This window comes from Dipteris shenzhenensis, chromosome 14 (genome assembly GCF_047967505.1).
Source record: "Dipteris shenzhenensis isolate YYH24624 ecotype China chromosome 14, Dip_SZ_1.0, whole genome shotgun sequence".
Lineage (NCBI taxonomy): Eukaryota > Viridiplantae > Streptophyta > Polypodiopsida > Gleicheniales > Dipteridaceae > Dipteris > Dipteris shenzhenensis.
Genome location: NC_141609.1, coordinates 23,816,693 through 23,840,921, shown reverse-complemented (window position 1 = coordinate 23,840,921; position 24,229 = coordinate 23,816,693).

Here is a 24,229-nt window from a genome sequence, read left to right as displayed (position 1 = left end):
TCAAAGGAGCTCTATGAGGAATGGGGTCTCCCACCAATGCAAAAGGCTAATTTCAACATACGCCTTGCCGATGATTCACGGGCTAAATCCTTGGGAATAGTGAATGGCGTGTCCACAAAGATCGCAGGAGTCCGCTTTTCCCTTCAATTCACAATCTTGGATCTCCCCAAAAAATCCTATCAAATCTTACTGGGACGCCCTTGGTTACGGGAAGCATCAGTCCTCCATGACTGGGGAATGGATAGATTGACAATCCAGAATCGAGACACTACAGTCAGGGTGAATGTGGGGACAGGAGTTATTAAACCAATTGTTCCTAGAGCATTGGATGACACATCTTCCACGACAATCTCGAGCAAATCAGATCCCTTGCAACAGCATGCCATAGCAGGTGACTCACAAAGCAATGTCAATAACTGGATACAAACATTGGCAACCATCGACAACTGCCATTCATTAGACCCCATCTTCTCACAGATAGATGTTAACGCACTACAGGTCGATCCTCCACCGACAAATGAAGAACCAATCGATCTAGAGATGCCATTCTTTATGGCTGACCTCGAATGGGATAATGAACCTGAAGAAGGTACCCATACCAATGATGACTCAGATTTTCCTTGGGACCTTGTTGAGCTCCCAAAAGTTGAACCTCCACAGTTGAATAATAGTAGAAGATCCCGCAAGAAAGCTGCCGGCGGAAATCGCAGAAAAGCCAAGGCCGAGCACTTCAATGAATTCGAACGAGTCCAAACAAGGATTGTCGAATTGTACCTTGCAAAGGCAGTTCCCACAAAATCAAAACCACCACCTCTTGAATGGTCCCCTGAGGGACTGGAAGGAGTATGTGCAGCACATGAACCCTTACTTGGACACACCTTGCCAGTGGAAAAGTTACCCCACAGTTCCCAACGTAAGAAGTTTCGGAAATATAAGCCACATGTGCGGATGAAGCTCGATCAAGAGACTTCAGACAAAGAAAGAAAAGAAGAGCCTAACAAATTGCTAAATGCAACTATGCCACCCAGTACATATGACACATGTCAGGCTAGTTCAACCCCATCAGAGGCCGATCTTCGAGAAGTGCCGGAATACTTTAAGAATTATACAAGTGGCAGTGCACCAATAGCAATGCCAAGACCAATCAGAGAATATGAAGTTCAAGAAACCGATAGCATTGGAGAAACTCCAATCTATGAGGGACCGGCAAAAACACGCACAATAAACCTCCCCTTGAAGGGGAGGAAGAAAAGTTGGTTTTCATTGGGAAACAGCTCCGTCAAGAAGATGAAATCAAACTCAAAGACCTCCTAATGGAATACCGTGACTGCCTAGCATGGTCATACAAAGAGATGAAAGGAATTTCACCAGAAGTGGCAGTTCACACGATCCCTATAAGGGAAGGTGCTTGCCCTAAGGTATGTGGACCTTATCGCACAAATCCTAAATATGGCACCATGGTTTATGACGAGCTGGAAAAACTCCTAAATGCCGGATTCATCTACGAGATAGAGCACACTGATTGGGTTTCACCCATTGTCATTGTGCCTAAATGCAACAAAAAGCTCAGAATATGCGTAAACTTGAAAAATGTGAATGCCGCCACAATTAGGGATCACTACCCCCTACCCTTAACAGAAACAGTGTTGGAAAAGGTGGCAGGATCCGAAATATATAGCTTCTTAGATGGCTTCAGTGGCTATAACCAAGTGCAAATTGCTCCTCAAGACCAATCAAAAACTGCATTTGCTACAGAATGGGGTATTTTTGCATATAGAGTCATGCCATTTGGCCTTTGTAATGCCCCAGCCACATTCCAGCGAGTCATGTTCACAGCTTTCAAGTCATTCTTGAATAAGTTTTTACAGGTGTTCTTGGATGATTTGTGCATCCATTCAACCAAACAGGACCACTTCAAATGTCTGGAAGAAGTACTAATCAAATGCAGGGAGTATGGCATCTCCCTAAATCCAACAAAATGCCAGTTCATGGTCACCCACGGAGTTGTTTTGGGACACATCGTCTCTCAACATGGCATTGCAACTGACATGGACAAAATCAAAATCATCATGGAATTGCCTCCTCCTACAAATTCCAAAGGTGTACAGGTCTTTATGGGACATGCCGACTATTATAGAAGATTTATATTGCGATATGCCATGATAGCTAGACCACTTTACAAATTATTAGTGGAGTTCTTCTGGACCGAAGAGTGCGACCAAGCCTTTGAGCTTTTAAAGTGGCGCCTAATCACAGCACCCATCCTTATATCTCCCAATTGGGATATTGATTTTCATGTTCATACTGATGGATCCAAGTATGCAATTGGGAGTGTGCTTTGTCAACCGGGTGAACATAAGAAAGACTACCCCGTCTACTTTGCCAGTCGACAACTCAATGATGCCGAGATCAACTATACAACCACAGAAAGAGAAGCCCTAGCAATGGTGTACAGTGTAAAGAAATTTCGGCACTATCTACTCGCAAATGATTTTGTCTTCTACACCGACCATCAAGCATTGCTTTATCTTGTGAACCGTCCGTGTACCACCGGAAGAATAACCAGATGGCTCCTCTTGCTGCAAGAATTCAACTTCGAAATCGTGGTCCGCAAAGGTGCCCAACACTACATTGGCGATCACATATCTCGAGTCAAGACAGGAGAAGAAGCCACTGGAGTAGAAGACGATTTACCAGATGCCACACTATTTCAAATAGATGCTGTTCCAGAATGGTGTGGAGATATCATTGGGTACTTGATGGCAGGAAGACCACCCCCTGACATGAAAGCAGTAGATGCCAGAAAATTGATTCTAAAGGATGCACCCTATCAACTCATTGCAGGACAACTATACAAGATGGGCAAGGACCAGATATTAAGAAGATGTGTAATGCCTCATGAGATCCTGCCAATCCTGAGTGAAGTCCATGAAGGCATTGCAGGAGGACACTTCCAAGGGGAAGCCACAGCAAGAAAAGTTCTCCTCGCAGGCTACTGGTGGCCAACACTGTGGGCAGATACCTATGAATATGTAAAAGGCTGTGATGTATGCCAACGAACTATTAACCCACAACACAAAGACTTCAATCCCCTAACAACAGTTGTTGCACAACAACCATTTGAAAAATGGGGGATTGATTATGTGGGTCCCATACATCCAGCAGCAAAAGGAACACAGGCAGGCTACATCATTGTGGCCACTGATTACTTTACAAAATGGGCTGAAGCTAAAGTAGTCAGAAAGGCAGATGCCAAAGCACAGCAAGATTCTTATACGAACATGTGATCACCCGATTCAGATGCCCCCTTGAAATTGTGTCGGATAGAGGCACACATTTTGTCAATGAGGTAATCGAAGAACTCTTGTCTGGCTTCATGGTCATTCATAGAAAAAGCACACCCTACTACCCCCAAGGGAATGGACTAGCAGAATCCACAAACAAAATCATATGCAATATCCTCACCAAGGTAGTAGAACCACAGCGTTCTGATTGGGTAGAGAAACTGAATGTAGCCTTATGGGCATACAGAACCACATTCAAGGTCAGTACAGGGAACACACCTTTTCAATTGGTGTACGGCCTTGAAGCCGTGGTCCCACTCGAATTTGTAATACCAAGTCTGCGCATCGCAATACAGGAACGCATGGGTGATCATGAGTCCTTGAAAGAAAGGCTCTGTCAGTTGGAAAAGCATACAGAGACAAGACTAGTCGCTTATCATGCCATGACAATAGAAAAACGTCAAAGAAAGGCATGGTTTGACAGGAATCTGAAAGCTAAAGACATCAAGGAAGGCGACTTAGTCCTATTATACAATGCCAAAGTACACAAGGGAAAACTGAAGTATCTAGGTCAAGGACCCTACCGAGTACGAAAGATGAATCCCATCAGAGCTGTGCTACTTGAAACACTAGATGGAGTCCAATTCAACACAACAATAAACGGGAGCCGACTGAAGCGCTACTACATCAACACACGAGCCATCCTCGACAAAAACGAAGATTTGGGAAACCAAGTCTTCCTTAGTTAGGATTAGATTGTATCACGAGCACTCACTTGCATATGTACGTCTTCGCACATATAGGTAGCCTCAATCGATTTTACCTAGAGCTCAGAAGCGATGATGAGTTCTAGCTACCCTATGAAAATCCCAGTAAAAAAGCATATAGTTAGTTCCTGCTTAGCTACTAGGTCACGTGCACTCACACGCTTTCGCTTAGACACATAGATGATTGCATGAATAATTGTACCCCACACTTTCATTCCACACTCTCAAAGAATGTATAACCAAAAAAAAAAAAAGGATCTCTCTCCCACACACACACAGAAAGGTCATACAGGCATGCCAATCAATGTAATGATCAATGGTACACTACATGTACGTGGATGCAGATTCAGAAAAGATGCCGCCACTAAAGAGGATGCGCAGAAAGAGCCCACCGCCTCAACCACGGGACCCCCTCCAGAGTTCGCAGCCATCTACATCCTCTCAACCACAGAGAACATAGGCATTCGTGGTCCAAAGCGATAGCTCCGAAGAAGATTCAGTGCATGTCCAAGCAGAACAAATGCCACCCCAGTCACAGCCGGCCTACACAACCGTTAACAAGGCCCAATCATTGGAACTTGTCTGGCCACCCACATCAACTTATGCTCTTTCCCAGGAAGCAACATCTTACTTAGAGCAACGGGGTCTAGGCAATTTGCATGAGAGCCTCAAATCCTTGGAGGACAGTCCTATCATGACCACCTACATCAAGGACTTTCTCCACTCTTACTACTCCAGCAATGCAACGGATGGCAAGTACAGTACAATCACTGTACAACAGAGCCCACTGAACATTATCCTCGACAGTACAGTCATTCAAAGGGCTTTCTCTCTGCCACAACAAGGTGGCGAATACCCTAAACGGTCTGCTGATGCAAAGTTTATCGAAGTACAGTCTCTCCTCACCAAGGGTACCCTGATCCATAGAGATGGCATCTTGCTTCGCACAATCCTTGACCCTCGCCTCAAAGAAGCAGCACAATTTCTCTCCACCATCCTGAGAATAAAGAACGGCAAGGAACGCTCCCTTCCACTCCGCACATTTGTTTTGCTGAGTAGGAAGCTCAAACAAGACTGGGTCCAACACTTCGTCATTTTCTTTACCAAAAAACTCGATGGTTCTTCAGGCCAGAAATGTAAAATTCCGCACTTATTGGCTATAATCATCAAAAAAGAACTACAAGAAAGAGAAATGACTCTGCCCCAGTCTCCAAAGCCAATTGAGGAGTTGGACATACCCTTCTCACCAGTATGGGAGCCATCATCAACTGCTCCAGCTATCACATTGATAAGTACAGATGCCTTAACAGAAGTTCCTATTCTGGAAAGCAGGATTGCAGAATTGCCCCAGGAAATGCTTCAGCTCGGTGCACAACTGCAACCACTAAGTCTCCACCAACAGCACCAACCCGCGCTCGAGACAAGGTTGGCACCCGAACCTGAGGAACGATCAGCACCAGAGCTTGAGACCACATCAGCACTCGAACTGCCCATCGACGCCATGCCAGTCGATGAGCCCCAAGGAGAGCTCGTGCCAGATCAGCAGTATGACTATTGTACACAAGGAACTGAAGTGCCATTGGAACAACCTCCCCCAAGTACTACAGAATCCTTGGGATGGCTACATGGGCACAACTTGTATCAGCAATATCGCCAGACCTCATCACCGTCTGTCATTCTCCAACATCAAGCTAGCCAAATGATCCAAATGTCAGAACTCTTCACTAGCTTGGCTAAGGAAGCATATGCAAGAGAATTGGAAAGGCAGATAGCATCAGAAATCGAAGACTAATTCTAGGCAATCGCCATAGAGGTCAAGGCACTTCGGGCACAGATAGATGAGAAGGAGGTAGAAGAAGTGCGCATGAACCAGACTCTCCAAGCTCAAGAGAAGGCCGTAAGGGATGTGACCTCCAGCCTCCACCAAAGTCAAACACAGCTGACTGCAGCAGTAGAAGCAATGGCAATCCTACAAACCTCCTATAACTCCCTGACATCTGCACATGCACAACAAACAGAGGTAGTGGCACAAGCTCAACTCACTCTCATTCACAAAGAAGAAGAGCTTCACGATTGCAAGGACAAGCTTGAAGACATGCAACAGTCTTTGGCAGTACGTGCCTTTAGCATTGATGAGCTTACAAGGGAATGCCAAGTCTTAAAAGACCAACTTGCTACTGTTCAAGAGGCCAGCACTTCACAAGCCCAGTTCTTGGACCAATGGTCCAATACCACTGAAGACATTCCTCAACAGGCAAAGGTCACCTTGCAAATGAAAAAGCTTAAAGAGGCATACACAACCATCTACCATCAGTATAAAGAAAAGATGAATGAGATGCACTCCCAAAAAATAGCCATCTCCAAGCTTGAACTCCAATTGCTAGTGCACAACAATGAGGCATTGGAAGACAACACCAATGACGGCCCACTACAATGCACAACCGTGGTGTATAAAGAGCTTGTGGCTGCTCTACAAATGGAAGATCACCTCCATGCATGCGTGCTTATCCAATGGAAGCAACTCCAACTCAGGATCATATCTGCTCATCCAACAATCAACTGGAAACGATCCATCGGGATTAAAACCCTGCGCATAATTTGCCAAGACTTGTCTGAAGATGAGAAGAACATCTTCTGCCTGTCTACACATGCCGGGTTTATAACTCTCAGGACGGATGCTTTCATTGCATATGTCTGCCTCATGGGTAGTCCTCCCCTCTCCAACCCATGCAGCTGATCATCCCATCGCACCAGCAAAAAGAAGTGTCGGAAGATGACAAGGCCTATCTCACATCCAACTTCCCATATCTAACCACTCTTTCTGCCAACATCATAACCTCACTTCCCCTTGCTGCTACCACCCTCTTAACCTTCCCCGAGCTCCATCCTAACATCTATTCCCTCCATCGTCTCTTTGCTCATGCCTCTCACCATTTTCAACTTACCCAACAGTCACAAACTTACGAGCCCCTACCCTCCCTTGCTAATCCTACCCTTGAGGATTACTAAGCTGCTCAAACCATTTGCCCATTTCTTTCCCCCCTCCCCTCTGCTCCCCCTTCCGCCACTATCACTCAGCCATATTTCTCCCCCATGTCCCCTGATTCTCTCCCGGCCCTGTCATCACCTCCGACACTTCTGGTGCTTCCATCAGCAGAAAATGATGCAGTATTTGATTTTGAATATCAGGATCCGGATAATCCAATTCGTACACCCATGCCAAGTTCCAATGATGGGTATGATTTTGATGAGATACCACTTCCCCGTAACCCCATCAAGGAATTAGCAAATTGGATCCACAACCTGATTGGCACCGTCCCAAGCTCTTTGATGTAAACTTCTTAAAGGAGTACTTACGGGCACCTCCATGTCTCAGAACCCATCCCAAGTTCTATGCAGTTCCACGGCGTAAAAAATGGGAAGCCAACATACACACTTTGGCTGAAGATCGAGTCATTAATTGGCCCATGATCGAACGCTACTCTGGTGTAGAATGGAATATCCAAGGCACCATGATCCGAGCACTTCAGCAGCATGAACAAACAATGCGCGGCAACATTGATCGCTTCCTTCGCCAAAGTGCCATATTCTGCAAGACATTAGCATTAATTCTGGAGGTCCTGTGTTACCTTGATTCCCATTTGCCTCCACTCAGCTTTAATCCCAATGAACGGATTGATGCTCAGATTACAAGCCGACTATATCAAAGAGTGATCTTCTTGGAGGCACGCCACATATCTCTGTTCGAGCAAATGGTAGATACAGGCTACCTGGAAAGTGCGCAAAAATTGTATGGTGCTAAGGCTCTACAGCAGGATCGACTGGCACGACACAAGTTCCACAGCCACTGGACTAAAAACATGGCAACCCAGGAGACTCCGTATTGACTTGTGGAGGCAACTATTGCTTGCTTTTGGTGTCCACATTACTTCAGGAGCTTGGAAACACCTTCATTCTTGAATCTGAGATCATTTCAGTGGATTTCTGACTCACTGTGTCAATTCCTGCGTTTTTTGCCCGGGTGTTAGAACTCAAGTTTGGAGCAACCATTTGCAGATCTGTCAGTTCCGGTGGACTCAGGAGGTCCTAAAACTTCTATGTTGCTCATCATTCGCACTCCGGTGGAGTTTACAGATAGCTCTGTTTCCAAAAACGTTTTTCAGTCCGTGTGTTGGACCCAGTGATTGAGACCACGGTTTCCAAAACCGTCTGTCCCATTGCGTTCCGGACGCCCAAAAACCCCTACCTATCAGTTCTTGCGTGATTCGGTGGAGGATTTTCAGAGTTATAAATCTCTGTGTATTCGATTTCGTCTCTCTGTTATGCATTTTTCATGCTAAGGTTTTGAAACCTTAGATTTATGCCACATGGCAGTGGATAAGTGTTGACTCCCATTTCTCACTCATCGGTTGGGATTTTGGAGTTCTGGCAGAAGAGAGATATTTGCAGATTTTCTTGCTGATTCCGATTATGCAATGGCGCCCATGTTTTGAGGCATCTTAGGTTCTATTTTCAGTAGCGCTCATTACCATGGGACTATGATTTCTTGAGCATACCTTATGCAGATCACTCTGGTTGCAGTTTGAGCAGTGTGCGCTCATTCGTGGTGTGCATTGGGTTGCAGTGGATGATTTATAGGCCATTTGGATGCATTGCGGTCCTTGTTGGATGCACTGATAGGCCCAAATTGCCTTGTGGGATGCTATTTTTATGGACGCTTTGCACATGGATGCTATTTTATGCTGAGGGACAGCTTTGACACATTGCAGGTGATGCACTGATAGTGCTATGCTCTCTTGGATGAGATATTATTGATGCATATGCCAGTGGACGGTGTTTATGCTTGAGTCATTTGGCACTTATTGGCATTTTCTTTTGGGCTAGATTTGCTCATATGGATGCATAGTATATGCACATGAGTCAGATGCATCTTTTGATGCTTTGAGCTTTGAATTTTGGTGATATTTCACTCTATTGTGGCATACATATTTGGGTGCACTTGGTATTTGGTGTGATTCTCTCTTGCAGGCACTAGCATTTGGGATTTTGCTTTATTTTCATCATGGCATCCTCTTCCATGTCTGAAAAGGAGTTTTTCAGCATTAAAAAGTTTGATGGGACAAACTTTTCTTTGTGGAAAGAACAAATAAGGGATGTGCTTATTCAAAAGAAGCAGATTAAACCCTTGGTAGGGATTGAAGCTAAGCCTGCAAATATGTCTGAGGATGATTGGAATGAGTTGGATGCATTAGCAAAGTCTACTATTAGACTTCATCTTGCAGAGTCAGTTTATTTCACAGTAGTAAATGAGCAGACTACGGAAGATTTGTGGAAGAAACTGTGTGCCACTTATGAAAAGGAAACTGCCTCTAATAAAGTTTACCTCATGAAGAGGTTGTTTGAGCTGCAGATGAAGGAAGGGGTCTCCATTGCTTCTCACTTGAATGAATTCAATATTATTTTCAGCCAGCTTCAGGCTCAGAAAATGAATTTTGATGCGGAGACTAAGGCAATATTTCTCTTATGTTCATTGCCATCCTCATGGGATACCTTCCGTACAGCTGTCAGTAACTCTGCACCTGGTGGAGTACTGAAATTTGATGATGTTGTGGGTAGCTTGTTGGCCGAGGAGATTAGACGGAAGTCTATGGATGGCAACAAGCAGGATGCAGCCTTAAATGTGCAAAGGGGCAGATCACAGTTCAGGGGGAAGTCCCAAGAAAGAGGGAAGTCTCGTAGCAAATCCAAGGCATGGAACATTGAGTGTTACCATTGTGGCAAGAAGGGCCATATGAAAAAGGATTGCTACAAGCTGAAAAGAGAGCAAAAGGATAAGAAAAAGAATGCAAATTGGGGTGCAAATCAAAAGGAAGAGAGTCCAAGGGAGGACAAAGGAAAAGTGAAGATCGAGGAGATCAATGCAATCACACATGATAGTGACAATGATGTTCTCTTCATGTCTAGTTTATCTGCAGAGTTGCTTACCACTTCAGATGATGCATATTCCCAGGATTGGATTTTGGATTCTGGTGCTTCATTCCATGTTACTCCCCATAGGGAATGGTTCTCCACTTATGATAGTGGAAAGACAGGTTGTGTGCATCTTGGAAATGACTATGCATGTGACATAGTGGGAGCAGGTGACATAAAGTTTTCTTTTGCAAATGGGTCTGCATTTGTTTTGAAACATGTGAGACATGTGCCTAAGCTGACCAAGAGTCTTATTTCAGTGGGTCAGCTAGATGATGCTGGTTTTCACACCACTTTTGGCTTTCAGAGTTGGAAAATTCAGAAGGGCTCTATGCTTTTGGCCAGGGGTGCCAAGTGTGGGACTTTGTATCCCTTACATGTATCAGGGGTATTTGATCATGTTGTTGCAATAACCGAGCAGCCAAGCACTTCTTTGTGGCATTGCAGGTTGGGGCACATGAGCCAGAATGGAATGAAACTCTTATGCCGTTTGGGTTATGTACCGCATTTGAGTTTCTCTGATTTTGAATTTTGTGAGCATTGTCTCTATGGGAAGCAGACTAAATCAGCCCATAAAAGAAGGGGAAAGAAAGAGTTTGAAATGCTTGATTTGGTGCATTCAGACGTATGTGGTCCCATGCCTACACGGTCATTAGGCGGGGCCGAATACTATGTGACATTCATTGATGATGCAACTAGGAAAGTGTGGGCTTATGCTATAGCTCGGAAGAGTGATGTGTTCCAGGTATTTCAGAAATGGCTGGCCTCGGTTGAGAATCAGTCAGGTAGAATGCTTAAATGCCTACGGACTGACAATGGTGGAGAGTATCTCTCTCATGACTTTCAGCATTTCTGTGATACACGTGGGATTAAGAGGGAGCTTACATCCCCTCGTACTCCAGAGCAAAATCCAGTTGCAGAAAAGATGAACCGTACCATTCAAGAAAGGTTGCAATGCATGCTTTCCAATGCAAGTCTTTCTGGTGGTTTTTGGGCTGAGGCAATGAAGACTGCAGTGCATGTGATCAATAGATCACCTAGTAAGAGTTTGGATGGTGGTATTCCTGAAGAGGCATGGAGTGGCAAGAAGCCCTCTTACTCTCATTTGCGTATATTTGGGTGTGAGGCATATGCACATGTGCCAAAAGAGCTTCGAAAAAAGCTAGATCCTAAGTCTAGGAAATGCATCTTTCTGGGTTATGGTGAAAGTGGAGAGATGGGCTATCGTCTCTGGGATCCAGAAGCAAAGAAGATCATACGCAGCCATGATGTGGTCTTCAATGAGAAGAAGATGCATAAGGCACCCATGAGGGATGTGGAAATGAGGAGAATCACTTTCCAGGATGTGAATCCACCTGCATATGTTGATAGGCAGCAAGCTGTCCATGCACCAAATGTGCAAGAAATGGTACAACCAAGTACTCCCACAGGTATACAATCAAGGGTAGATGATGGATCATCTATTGGTGGAAATGATGAGCCAAATGTGGCTGATATGCAAGTGGGACAGCAAGCTGAAATGCCATTGAGAAGATCATCTAGAATGTCTAGACCACCTGATAGGTTTGTTCCAGGGGTAGACTATGTGATGCTTACTGATTGCAGGGAGCCTTCTTGCTACAGAGAGGCTATGATGCGTGAGGATAAACGCAAGTGGGAGTATGCTATGCAATCAGAGATGAGTTCACTTATGAAGAATAAGACTTGGGACTTGGTTTCTTTGCCACATGGAAAGAAAGCATTGCCATGTAAATGGGTCTACAAGATGAAGGTCACAGGTGATGATGTGCCTAGGTACAAGGCCCGTTTGGTTGCTAAAGGGTTCAAGCAAGAGAAGGGTGTGGACTTTGATGAGATATTCTCTCCGGTTGTGAAGATGACCACACTTAGATGCATGCTTGGACTAGTGGCAGTAGAGGATATGGAGCTTATGCAAATGGATGTCAAGACAGCTTTCTTGCATGGGGATTTGCATGAGGACATCTACATGGTGCAGCAGAAAGGCTTTGAAGAAAAGGGCAAAGAGCATTTAGTTTGCAAGCTGAAAAAGAGTCTCTATGGTCTTAAGCAAGCACCTAGAGAATGGTATCAGAAGTTTGATGCTTTCATTCGGTCCCAGGGTTTTAGAAGGAGTGAAATTGATCACTGCCTCTACACTAAAAGGGCTAAGGATAGTAGCCTGATAATCCTGGCACTATATGTGGATGATATGCTATTGGCTAGTAAGAATACTTATGAGCTAGATGCATTAAAGGCCAAGTTGCATGAGGCCTTTGATATGAAGGATTTGGGACTTGCAGGTCATATTCTTGGTATGCGCATCACGCGTGATCGAAGTAGGAAACTCCTTTGGCTTTCACAAAAAGAGTATGTTACAAAAGTATTACAGCGTTTCAATATGGAGGGGGGGAAGGCAGTGAGTACTCCATTGCCTCCATATGTGAAACTGAGTCATACAGATAGTCCCAAATCAGATGAGGAAAGGGCCATGATGGCCAAGGTTCCTTATGCATCAGCAGTTGGGAGTCTTATGTATGCTATGATAGCTACTAGACCAGACATTGCATTTGCAGTGGGAGTTGTTAGCTGGTATATGGCTAATCCAGGAAAGAGGCATTGGGAGGCAGTTAAGTGCATCATGAGGTACATGAAGGGTACCAAGGAGATGTGCATCTGCTTTGGTAAAGGAGACATGCGTGTACTTGGGTACACCGATTCAGACTATGCAGGGCATGTGGATAGTAGGAGATCCACTTCTGGTTATGTGTTCACCTTTGCAGGTGGTGCAGTGTCGTGGATGTCTCGCGCACAAAAGTGCGTTGCTTTGTCTACCACAGAGGCTGAGTATGTTGCAGCCACAGAGGGTTGCAAGGAGGCTATATGGCTTGATCGGCTAGTGGGAGATTTGGGGATTCATACAGGTGTACCGACATTGCATAGTGATTCCATGAGTGCTATTCAGCTAGCACGGAATCTAGTCTTTCATGCAAAGACCAAACACATTGAGGTCAGGTACCATTTCATCAGGGAGGTATTGAGGACAAGCGCATAGAGCTTGTCAAGGTTCATACAGATGATAACCCTACAAATATGCTGACGAAGAGTCTACCTAGTCAGCGGTTTGAGTATTGTCGTGTATTGATGGGCATTGGATAGTATGCTCACTGGTTGTTCTCCCTTAAAGGCACATTGTCCTTTAAGTGGGAGGTTGTGGGGGTTAAAGGTCACTGTGCCTTAACCCCAGTTATGTACAATACTCAAACACATATATAAATGAATGAAAAAGAAGATTAGGGTGGTTCTGCACCCACCAAAACTTGTGTGGCTCTCTGTCTCTCTCTCTCGCTCTCTCTCCCTCTTCCGTTTTTGCTTCCGTTGAGAGCACTCTCAACTGGTATCAGAGCCTGGGTGACCTAGCTGAGCGTGCGTGAATGCTTGAAGCTCAGCAGCTCTGTGGGAGGAAGGAGAAGCTTTGTGGGAAGCTTTGTGGGTGACTTTACTTGCATCCGAGTGTGCAGAGACCTTGGAGGAACCTTTGGAAAAGTCACTTTGGCTTTTCCAAAGTGACTTTGATGAGATATTCTCTCCGGTTGTGAAGATGACCACACTTAGATGCATGCTTGGACTAGTGGCAGTAGAGGATATGGAGCTTATGCAAATGGATGTCAAGACAGCTTTCTTGCATGGGGATTTGCATGAGGACATCTACATGGTGCAACCGGAAGACTTTGAAGAAAAGGGCAAAGAGCATTTAGTTTGCAAGCTGAAAAAGAGTCTCTATGGTCTTAAGCAAGCACCTAGAGAATGGTATCAGAAGTTTGATGCTTTCATTCGGTCCCAGGGTTTTAGAAGGAGTGAAATTGATCACTGCCTCTACACTAAAAGGGCTAAGGATAGTAGCCTGATAATCCTGGCACTATATGTGGATGATATGCTATTGGCTAGTAAGAATACTTATGAGCTAGATGCATTAAAGGCCAAGTTGCATGAGGCCTTTGATATGAAGGATTTGGGACTTGCAGGTCATATTCTTGGTATGCGCATCACGCGTGATCGGAGTAGGAAACTCCTTTGGCTTTCACAAAAAGAGTATGTTACAAAAGTATTACAGCATTTCAATATGGAGGGGGGGAAGGCAGTGAGTACTCCATTGCCTCCATATGTGAAACTGAGTCATACAGATAGTCCCAAATCAGATGAGGAAAGGGCCATGATGGCCAAGGTTCCTTATGCATCAGCAGTTGGGAGTCTTATGTATGCTATGATAGCTACTAGACCAGACATTGCATTTGCAGTGGGAGTTGTTAGCCGGTATATGGCTAATCCAGGAAAGAGGCATTGGGAGGCAGTTAAGTGCATCATGAGGTACATGAAGGGTACCAAGGAGATGTGCATCTGCTTTGGTAAAGGAGACATGCGTGTACTTGGGTACACCGATTCAAACTATGCAGGGCATGTGGATAGTAGGAGATCCACTTCTAATTATGTGTTCACCTTTGCAGGTGGTGCAGTGTCGTGGATGTCTCGCGCACAAAAGTGCGTTGCTTTGTCTACCACAAAGGCTGAGTATGTTGCAGCCACAGAGGGTTGCAAGGAGGCTATATGGCTTGATCGGCTAGTGGGAGATTTGGGGATTCATACAGGTGTACCGACATTGCATAGTGATTCCATGAGTGCTATTCAGCTAGCACAGAATCCAGTCTTTCATGCAAAGACCAAACACATTGAGGTCAGGTACCATTTCATCAGGGAGGTACTTGAGGACAAGCGCATAGAGCTTGTCAAGGTTCATACAGATGATAACCCTGTAGATATGCTGACGAAGAGTCTACCTAGTCAGCGGTTTGAGTATTGTCGTGTATTGATGGGCATTGGATAGTATGCTCACTGGTTGTTCTCCCTTAAAGGCACATTGTCCTTTAAGTGGGAGGTTGTGGGGGTTAAAGGTCACTGTGCCTTAACCCCAGTTATGTACAATACTCAAACATATATATAAATGAATGAAAAAGAAGATTAGGGTGGTTCTGCACCCACCAAAACTTGTGTGGCTCTCTGTCTCTCTCTCTCGCTCTCTCTCCCTCTTCCGTTCTTGCTTCCGTTGAGAGCACTCTCAGGGAGCTCGTTGCCCGTTCTTGACGGTGCTGTGCATGAAGAGCTTGCTTTGGGACTTGATGGAGAAGCCTCGTGTTGTGTTGCTTGCTATTGGCAGTTGCTCTTGGAACCTGTGAGCATGAGAGGCTGCTGTTAGTGATGCCTTGCATTGCTTGTTGTTTGGGAGGCCGATTGGGAGTGCACTTTGGGCTGGATGCGTGGACATCGAAGTCGCTGAATTGTGTCGTAGGCTATAGGAGCCATCATTGTTGCTAGACTACTGGCTAGGCCTGAGAGGCATTTGCTTGTCTATCGGGCTGGCCTAAGAGTTTGTGGAGCGGCCGTCTGGGCTATTTGGAGTCGAGGCTTGTGTGGCTACTAGAGCATTGGCCGAACAAAGAGGCAGGCTCGTTGTCTCCTTGGAGATTCCTGGCATTAGAAAGGTAGGCGCTGGAGGCATTGCTTGGAGAGCTAGTGTAGAGGCTTCTCGTCGATGGCACATTGGTCTGCGTGCCTAAAGGCTGAGGCTGCCTAGGCTTAGAGCCTTAAAGATCGAGTCGATGAAGGTTCGGCTGAAGGCCTTGGAGCTGCAAACCGTGACTGAAGCTTTGATGGTCCACTTGGAGACTCAAGGTGCTGTTTACTGCTGTTAGCTATGGAGCCGCTTCTATCGCAGGGACATTAAGGCTACTGGCTGGAGTCTGTGTTGGCTTTTGACATTGGATGGCTTGCTTGAGGCTAGATGCAGGCTCTAACCTCTCAAGACTTGCAGATGGTCCTTTCTCTTTTTCTCTCAATGATGAAAACAATCAAAATCTGTCTCACTCTCACATGGATGGAAATCTCACAGTGGTGGAAACTTTATCTCAAAGTCTCTTAAGGATGGAATTCCCTCAATGCAATGGAAGGAATCAATGGACGGAATTTTCTCAATCTAAAACTAAAACTAACCTAGGAGAAAACATGTGCTCCTATGGCAAGCCTACAACTAAACTAGGAATGGGACCAATCCTAGTGAACTACTAATGAGCTAAACTAGGAGAGCTAAACCTATGCGTTGATACCATGACAAAACATGTGTGCCTTAGGATCTATGGAGAACTCTAAGGTGGATGGAACCTGTGTGGAAACATGATGAAGAGAGTGCTCATGACATGTACCTCAAGTCAATTAGGTTCCAAGATAGATTAGATTGGACTCATAAAGAGAATCTTGAGATAGTGCAAAGTGCTTGATTGATATTACTTCAAATGAACCTCCCTTTTATAGGTGAGGGTACTTACATCCATTTGCTTGCTCACATGTGGGATATCTCCTCCATGCCATGTGGCAGCTTGCCCTTTGCTCATACCTTTGCTCTACATGTGCTCATGGCACCACAACTCTCAATAGGTATCTCTAGCCATGCAACTACTCCAAAAACCAATATGTCCCTTATCATGCATCGATGTGGATTGAGTTTGAAATGGGATTGAATTTCGAGGTAGATGTGCCCAAAATGGGATTCAAAGTTCTTCTTGAAGACCTTGACCTAGACTAATTACACCTTGTTAGATCTTTCCTGATATACTTTCAGAGGAACTGAAGAAAGGTTGCATCTCTAAACTAAGGGCCATGTTAAATGAGATAGCCCTATGGTTGATTAAAAGACTTTGGGTCAAAGATAATATCACAGTGCACTGGACTCAACACAGGACTACACTTTGACATACCTAGAGGCATTGGAGCCAACTGAAAAACTTCCACTAGAAGCTACATGTTACGATTCACTTTCTTGTTATATTGATATTGACACTATGTATATTTGTCGTGTGAGTTTAGACTAGCTCCTTAGCAACAACTACTACGTCCCAATGTCTTGCCATGGGAGTTACATCATTGCACACAAAATATTTTTCTTGATCATCTTTGTGGTTGTCTTTGGCTGCTCAATGGAGTGGGGTGCTTGGCCGGCTGCCATTGCTGTAACTAGCAGAGTCAAAGACATGTTAGAATCAAAGGACAGAGTGACAATGAGAAGAAGGGTATGGTGAGTGATGGAAATGTCTAGGTGAGCATGGGGAATTAAGGAATCAAAGTACTCCTTGTTTTTACATGCAACAACAACTGATTGGAGAATATGTGTCACTCGGATTCAATGCTCCATATGATGCTTTGGCTGGGACAAACTCACTATCAATCCCATGATTATCCTTAGATAAGGTCAAATAAAGAAATTCTCTACCACGTAGCATCTTCTTAAGCACCTATGGAGCACTCATGATCACTAAACTCACTATGGCAAGTTGTTATGGCTTAACTCAGCTTCCACTAATCAACTCAATAATTGCCAAACCTTACAAGTCAACCAATTGGATGATACCATTACCATGGACATCAATAAGCCTCTTTGGTCCATTCCATCTAAGTTTGAGATTAGTCTTCAATGGTCCTAACTTTGCATTGTACAAAAGTACCAACATTTCCTTCCTAATATTATTTTTAATGATATTATAATCATGCCAAACTTTTCTACTTCTCTGTATCACTTGTTGTGACCATATAGCTTGAATGCACAACTCAACTAGTTTGGCTAGCTACTAGAATTGCCACTTGATCACTTCTGGTCCACCTAGTGATGTTTAATTTGCAACCCATAGACTTGTGGACTAAGAGTTTGATAGGAACAACACCTTCTAATCCCAAAACCCTCTGGAATGGAGTGGAATTTTTAGTGACCTTATAAACCATACGATTAGCCCATAATACAATAGAAAGCTTTTTATCTCAGTTGTGACAATGCATACACATAGTCCTTGTGAGCACCAACTTGAGAGTTTTGTTGATCAACTCATCCTGTTTGTTACATTGCGGATAGAAAATAGTTGTTACGCAAGCATGACCATGAAATACTTGGTCAACAGATCAAAGACTTCATTCATAAAATGAGTTTCTTAATTATCGATTCTATTGGGAAGCCGTATATCCACAAATGATGTTTTCAAAAATGAACTTAGTTGTAGTCCAAGCAAGTTGTCCCTTGAGTATTTAGCTTCGAGTCAATTAGTAACATAATCTATTGTTGCTAAGATATATTTCTTATGGGTATACTAGGTTGTATTCTTGAAATGGGCCCATGTAATCCAATCCCCAATACTAGAATGCTTCCCATGGTTGAATTGGTTGCAACAGCATAAGGTCTTGAGTAAGCAATCTTCCTATGCATTGATAGACATCATACTCAATGCTTCGAGCATGTGCATATTTAAAGATCATAATCCACCACAACCCTGCTTCTAAAACTTTCAAAGCAATAAGATCACCACCAAAATGACCTTGTGGAAGACTAGCATGTGCCTCATTGAGAACCTCATCTTGCTCATGTGGCAAAACCCTTCTTCATAGAATACCAACAACACCTTGGTGATTAATCTATCTTCTAGGCTTTAAGGCAAATTATTTGCACTTATCCTTTTGCATATGCTTGAGAAAATATTCCTGGGACAAACAGAGTGGGATCTCATTGTACTCAATTTCTATATATTCAATAGCAAATAGATGGGCATTTAGTAATTTAGTAGGAACACCTTTAGTGTCATTTAAGGCTAGCATAACTAGGATAAACAATTAGCTCCTACATGAAATTTTCTTGGTTTATGAATATTTTGAAATTGAATTCCTATAGTAATGACAACCATCTCACAAATCGGCCTTGGATCATTGTTTGTTTAATGAGATAAGGCAAAGCCCGATGATAAACAAAGAAAATAAACCTAATTTTAAGTAGATAGTGATAGAACTTCTAAACTTTGTATACCATGCCAAGACCTTCATGATTGGTTGCGTTGTACACCAAATTTGAGTCATTGAATGGATTGCATAATACATTGGACAACCTATAGTCCCATTTGGTTTGGCCAATATAATACCAATAGCACACCGAAAAGCATCCACATGAACACAAAAAATAACATCTCACCTCGGTTGTCTGATAGTGGATGTTTCGGATGCATGTTTCTTTAATGCATGGAATTCAACAAGTAGTCCATTGAAATTCAATATCCTTCTTAGTTAGCTGATATAATAGACCTATGATTTTGGCAAAATCTTTGATAAACCTTTTATTAAAGCTTATAAAACCCACAAACATAGAAAACACTTTTGGTTGGATTCAAAGAAATTCCTTCCTACCTGCATCATTCAAAGACTTTTCCAAGATAAGTTATATTTGCAATGTATACTCCAACACCGGTAACACACATGTCATGGGGTTCTTGGAAGGATGCCGTTGGAGTCTCCACTGTTGAGCTACTCCTTATGGGAGCCTTGAGATGCCAAAGCCTACACTTTTGTCATGCAAGTGCCTATGGGAATGTGTAGAAGTGATTCCATGAGAAGAGGAGGGAGGGAGAGGGAAGGGGTTGAGAGGAGAAGGAGTGGGAGAGAAGGGGGGAAGTGAAAGGGGATGAGTGGAAATCACAAGGCAACACACCAAGAAAGCAAGCAACCATACTTGTGAACAAGAGTTGAGAGAATGAGAGCTTGTATTCCAATTGTTGTAACTACACAATGAAGACCAAAGTCAACCATTTGGCCTTTTTTACATGTCACAACCTTCCCTCTATCTCCAAATGGCTCTTGGTTATCCATATACATGATCCAAATGGCCCTTGTGTTATCCATGCCACCTTGGGTGATCCCAATGATTAATTTGAAACTAAGCCATTTTTGTCTTAAAGCTTGTAGGGTTTGGATGGGTTAGATCCATTAGCATGCTCAATGGCTATTAGCATGCCCCTCTTCCAATTCCTTGGATCAGCCACGTTGCAGTAAGTGAGTGGAGAGGACCATCTGGAGTATGGCTTAACGGTCTAGTTGCCATGGGGTGATCCTTGTGAAATAAGACCAGTGAGCATAGGGAACAAGGACTAGTCTGTAGGCCTTGCCATGTGGCTAATGACAAGAGAGGAGAACTTATCTCTCAAATCAAAAGTGGTTATAAACAAGCCATCGGCATCCTAGAAGTGGTGCCATCAGTATAGGCAGTGTTGTAGAGACCCTAAGATCCCATAGAAAAGTCATAATAAAGAGCTCCTAGTATATACAGTATAATAAGATGCTTGAATAAGAATTGATAGTGGTTGATGCTCCTAGACTACATTGTCTTGCTATGTATCTTAAAGAAGGGTAAGATGGTGGTTTGACCACTAGGTGCCTTGCGAGGCAAATTCGGGGACTTGGTCAAGACTTGTGAGAAGCATTGTGTAGCCATTGAAGACTTGAGAAAAGCTATGTAGCCATTGAAGCCGTTGTCACAGGTGAGGATTCAGGAAATTGGCTAGCAACTTGCTCACGAGAGTTTGATCGAGTCCTTGGCATGCAATTATTTTGTAACATAGGTGAATATCTAATGGTCTAAGGGCACCGTCCCCATGTTTCTTCAAGCTATGATTCTTTGAGTTGACGTTTCTTTCTCTATTTTGCAGATTTCTTCACAGGTGGGACATCACATTATTTGTTAAGGTTGAATTTGCAAGTAAACTGCAAGGGTTGACTCACTGTTTCTCACTCATCGGTTGGGATTTTAGAGTTCCAATAGAAGAAAGATATTTGCTGATTGTCTTGCTGAGTTCAATTATTCATGGTGTGCATTAGGTGTAGTGGATGCTTTATAGGCCATTTGGATGCATTGCGATCCTTATTGGATGTGCTGATAAGCTTGGATTGCCTTGTGGGATGCTTTATTAATGGATGTTTAGCACACATATGCTATTTTATATTGAGGGATAGCTTTGACATATTGTAGTTGATGCATTGATGGTGCTATGCTTTCTTGGATGAGACATTATTGGTGCTTATGCCCATGGACGGTGTTTATGCTTGAGGCATTTGGCTCTGATTGCATTGGGTTTGCCATTTTTTGTCATTGCAGGTTGGAATTTTCTTCTGGGCTAGGTTTGCTCATATGGATGCATAATATATGCACATGAGTCAAATGCATTTTGATGCTTTGAGCTTTGATTTTTTGGTGATATTACCCTCCATTTTGGCATACATATTTGGGTGCACCTGGTATTTGGTGCGATTCTTGCTTGCAGGCACTAGCATTTGGGATTTTGCTTTATTTGCATCATGGCATCCTCTTTGATGTCTAAAAAAGAGTTTTTTAGCATTAAAAGATTGATGGGACGAACTTTCTCTGTAAAAAGAATAGATAAGGGATGTGCTTATTCAAAAGAAGCAGATTAGACCTTGGAAGGGATTGTAGCTAGGCCTGCAACTATGTCTGAGGATGATTGGAATGAGTTGGGTGCATTAGCAAAGTCTACTATAATTAGACTTCATTTTACAAAGTCGGTTTATTTTACTATAGTAAATGAACAAACTACAAGAGATATGTGGAAGAAATTATGTGCCACTTATGAGAAGGAAACTGCCTCTAATAAAGTTTATCTCATGAAGAGGTTGTTTGAGTTGTAGATGAAGAAAGGGGTCTGCATTACTTCTCACTTGAATGAATTCAATTTTATTTTCAGCCAGCTTCAGGCTCAAAGCTGAATTTTGATGGGGAGACTAAGGCAATATTCCTCTTGTGTTCATTGCCATTCTCATGGGATGCCTTCTATATAGCTGTCAATAACTTTGCGCTTGGTAGAATACTAAAGTCTCCATTGCTTCTCACTTGGATGAATTCAATTTTATTTTCAGCCAGCTTTAGGCTCAGATGCTGAGTTTTGATGTGGAGACTAAGGCAATATTCCTCTTGCGTTCATTGCCGTCCTCATGGGATATCTTCTGTATAGATGTCAGTAACTTTGCATTGGTAGAGTACTAAAGTTTGATAATGTTGTGGATGGCTTGTTGGCTAAGGAGATTGGATGAAAGTCTATGGATGGCAACAAGTAGGATGCATCCTTAAATGTGCAAAGGGGTAGATCACAGTTCAAGGGGAAGTACCAAGAAAGAGGGAAGTCTTGTAGCAAATCCAGGGCATGGAACATTGAGTGTTACCATTGTGGCAAGAAGGGCCACATGAAAAAGGATTGCTACAAACTAAAAAGAGAGCAAAAGGATAATAAAAAGAATTGGGGTGCAAATAAGAAGGAAGAGAATCCAAGGGAGAACAAAGGAAAAGTGAAGATCGAGGAGATCAATGTAGTCCACCACTGATGAATGACATTCTCTTCATGTCTAGTCTACTTGTAGAGTTTCTTACCACTTCAGATGATGCATATTGCCAGGATTAGATTTTGGATTTTGGTGCTTCATTCCATGTTACTCTGCATAAGGAATGGTTCTCCACTTATGACAATGGAAATATAGGTTGTGTGCATCTTGGAAATAACTATGCATGTGACATAGTGGGAGCAGGTGACATAAAATTTTGTTTTGCAAATGGGTCTACATTTGTTTGGAAAAATGTGATACATGTGGCTAAGCTGACCGAGAGTCTCATTTCATCAGGTTAGCTAGATGATGCTGGTTATCAAACCACCTTTGGTTTTGAGAGTTGGAAAATTCAGAAGGGCTCTATGGTTTTTGCAAGGGGTGCCAAGTGTGGGACTATGTATCCCTTACACGTATCGAGGGTGTATGATCATGTTGTTGCAATAATTGAATAGCCAAGTACTTCTTTGTGGCATTGCTGGTTGAGTCGTATGAGCCAAAATGGAATGAAACTCTTATGTTGTTTGGGTTATCGACTGCATTTGTTTTTTTTTAACTTTGAATTTTGTGAGCATTGTCTCTATGGGAAGCAGACTAAATAAGCCCATAAAATAAGGGGAAAGAAAGAGCTTGAAAAGCTTGATTTGGTGCATTCAGACGTATGTGGTCCCATGCCTACACAGTCATATGTGGGGCTGAATACCATGTGGCATTCATTGATGATGCAACGAGGAAAGTGTGGGCTTATGCTATGGCTCGAAAGAGAGATGTGTTCCAGGTATTTAAAAAATGGTTGGCTTTGGTTCAAAATTAGTGAGGTGGAATGTTTAAATGCCCATGGACTGATAATGGTGGAGAGTATCTCTCTCATGGCTTTCAACATTTCTGTGATACATGTGGGACCAAGAGGGAGCTCATGTCCCCTCGTACTCCAAAGAAAATACCAATTCCAAAAAAGATGAACTGCACCATTTAGGAAAGGTTACAATGTATGCTTTCCAATGCAAGTCTTTCTGGTGGTTTTTGGGCTGAGGCAATGAAGACTGCAGTGCATGTGATACATAGATCACCTAGTAAGATTTTGGATGGTGGTATTCCTGAAGTCATGGAGTGGCAAGAAGCCCTCTTACTTTCATTTGTTTATATTTGGGTGTCAGGCATATGCACATGTGCCAAAAGAGCTTCGGAAGAAGCTAGATCTTGAGTCTAGGAAATGGGCATAAGAAATCAATAGGTATTTCTTTCAATGACATGGGATCAAAGCCAGTAACCTGTGGTAGAATAAACTGTAGTTATAACTATGTGCCCTAGGTAAGGCCCACAGGTTACCAATTATCGAAGTAATACTCAAAGTAATGGAAGGCTGACCACACTCTTTTCCATGTTTTTCTTTCTTTGATTTCCTACTTATATGATCCAATATGATTTCCTACTATCGTGGTCCATCAATATGTTGACAAGCCTGAACAACACAAGGGTCCTCAAAGGGATGTGTGTGTGTGTGTGTGCACGCGCGCGCACATGCATGGCCCGTGCCCACGTGTGTGTCTGAGAGAGAGAGAGAGAGAGAGAGAGAGAGATGAATTGGAATTGCTCTTCTCCTATTACTTAGCCAAAATGGTGCTTAAGATACAATTAACTTAGAGGCTACAATCTACAAGCATAGACCTAGCTCTTGTAATAAGCCAACTTGAACTCCTAGGACTCAAACTTTATATACACGACTCTCTACTAACATTGGTAGTGGTTACTTTGTATACACGACTCTCTACTAACATTGCTAGTGGGTACTTACCACGGCATTTAAACCATTTGTAGTAGCTATCCATCAAAAGGGTAGGTGCCATTACATAGTGGCTTAGTCTATCACCCTTAACATCTTAGATTGTATGTTCACTGGATTCTCTAACATCCATCAAAGTCATTTGATAGTCAAGGGCCCTTGTTGCCTTGCTGTTTTCATGTAGTGCA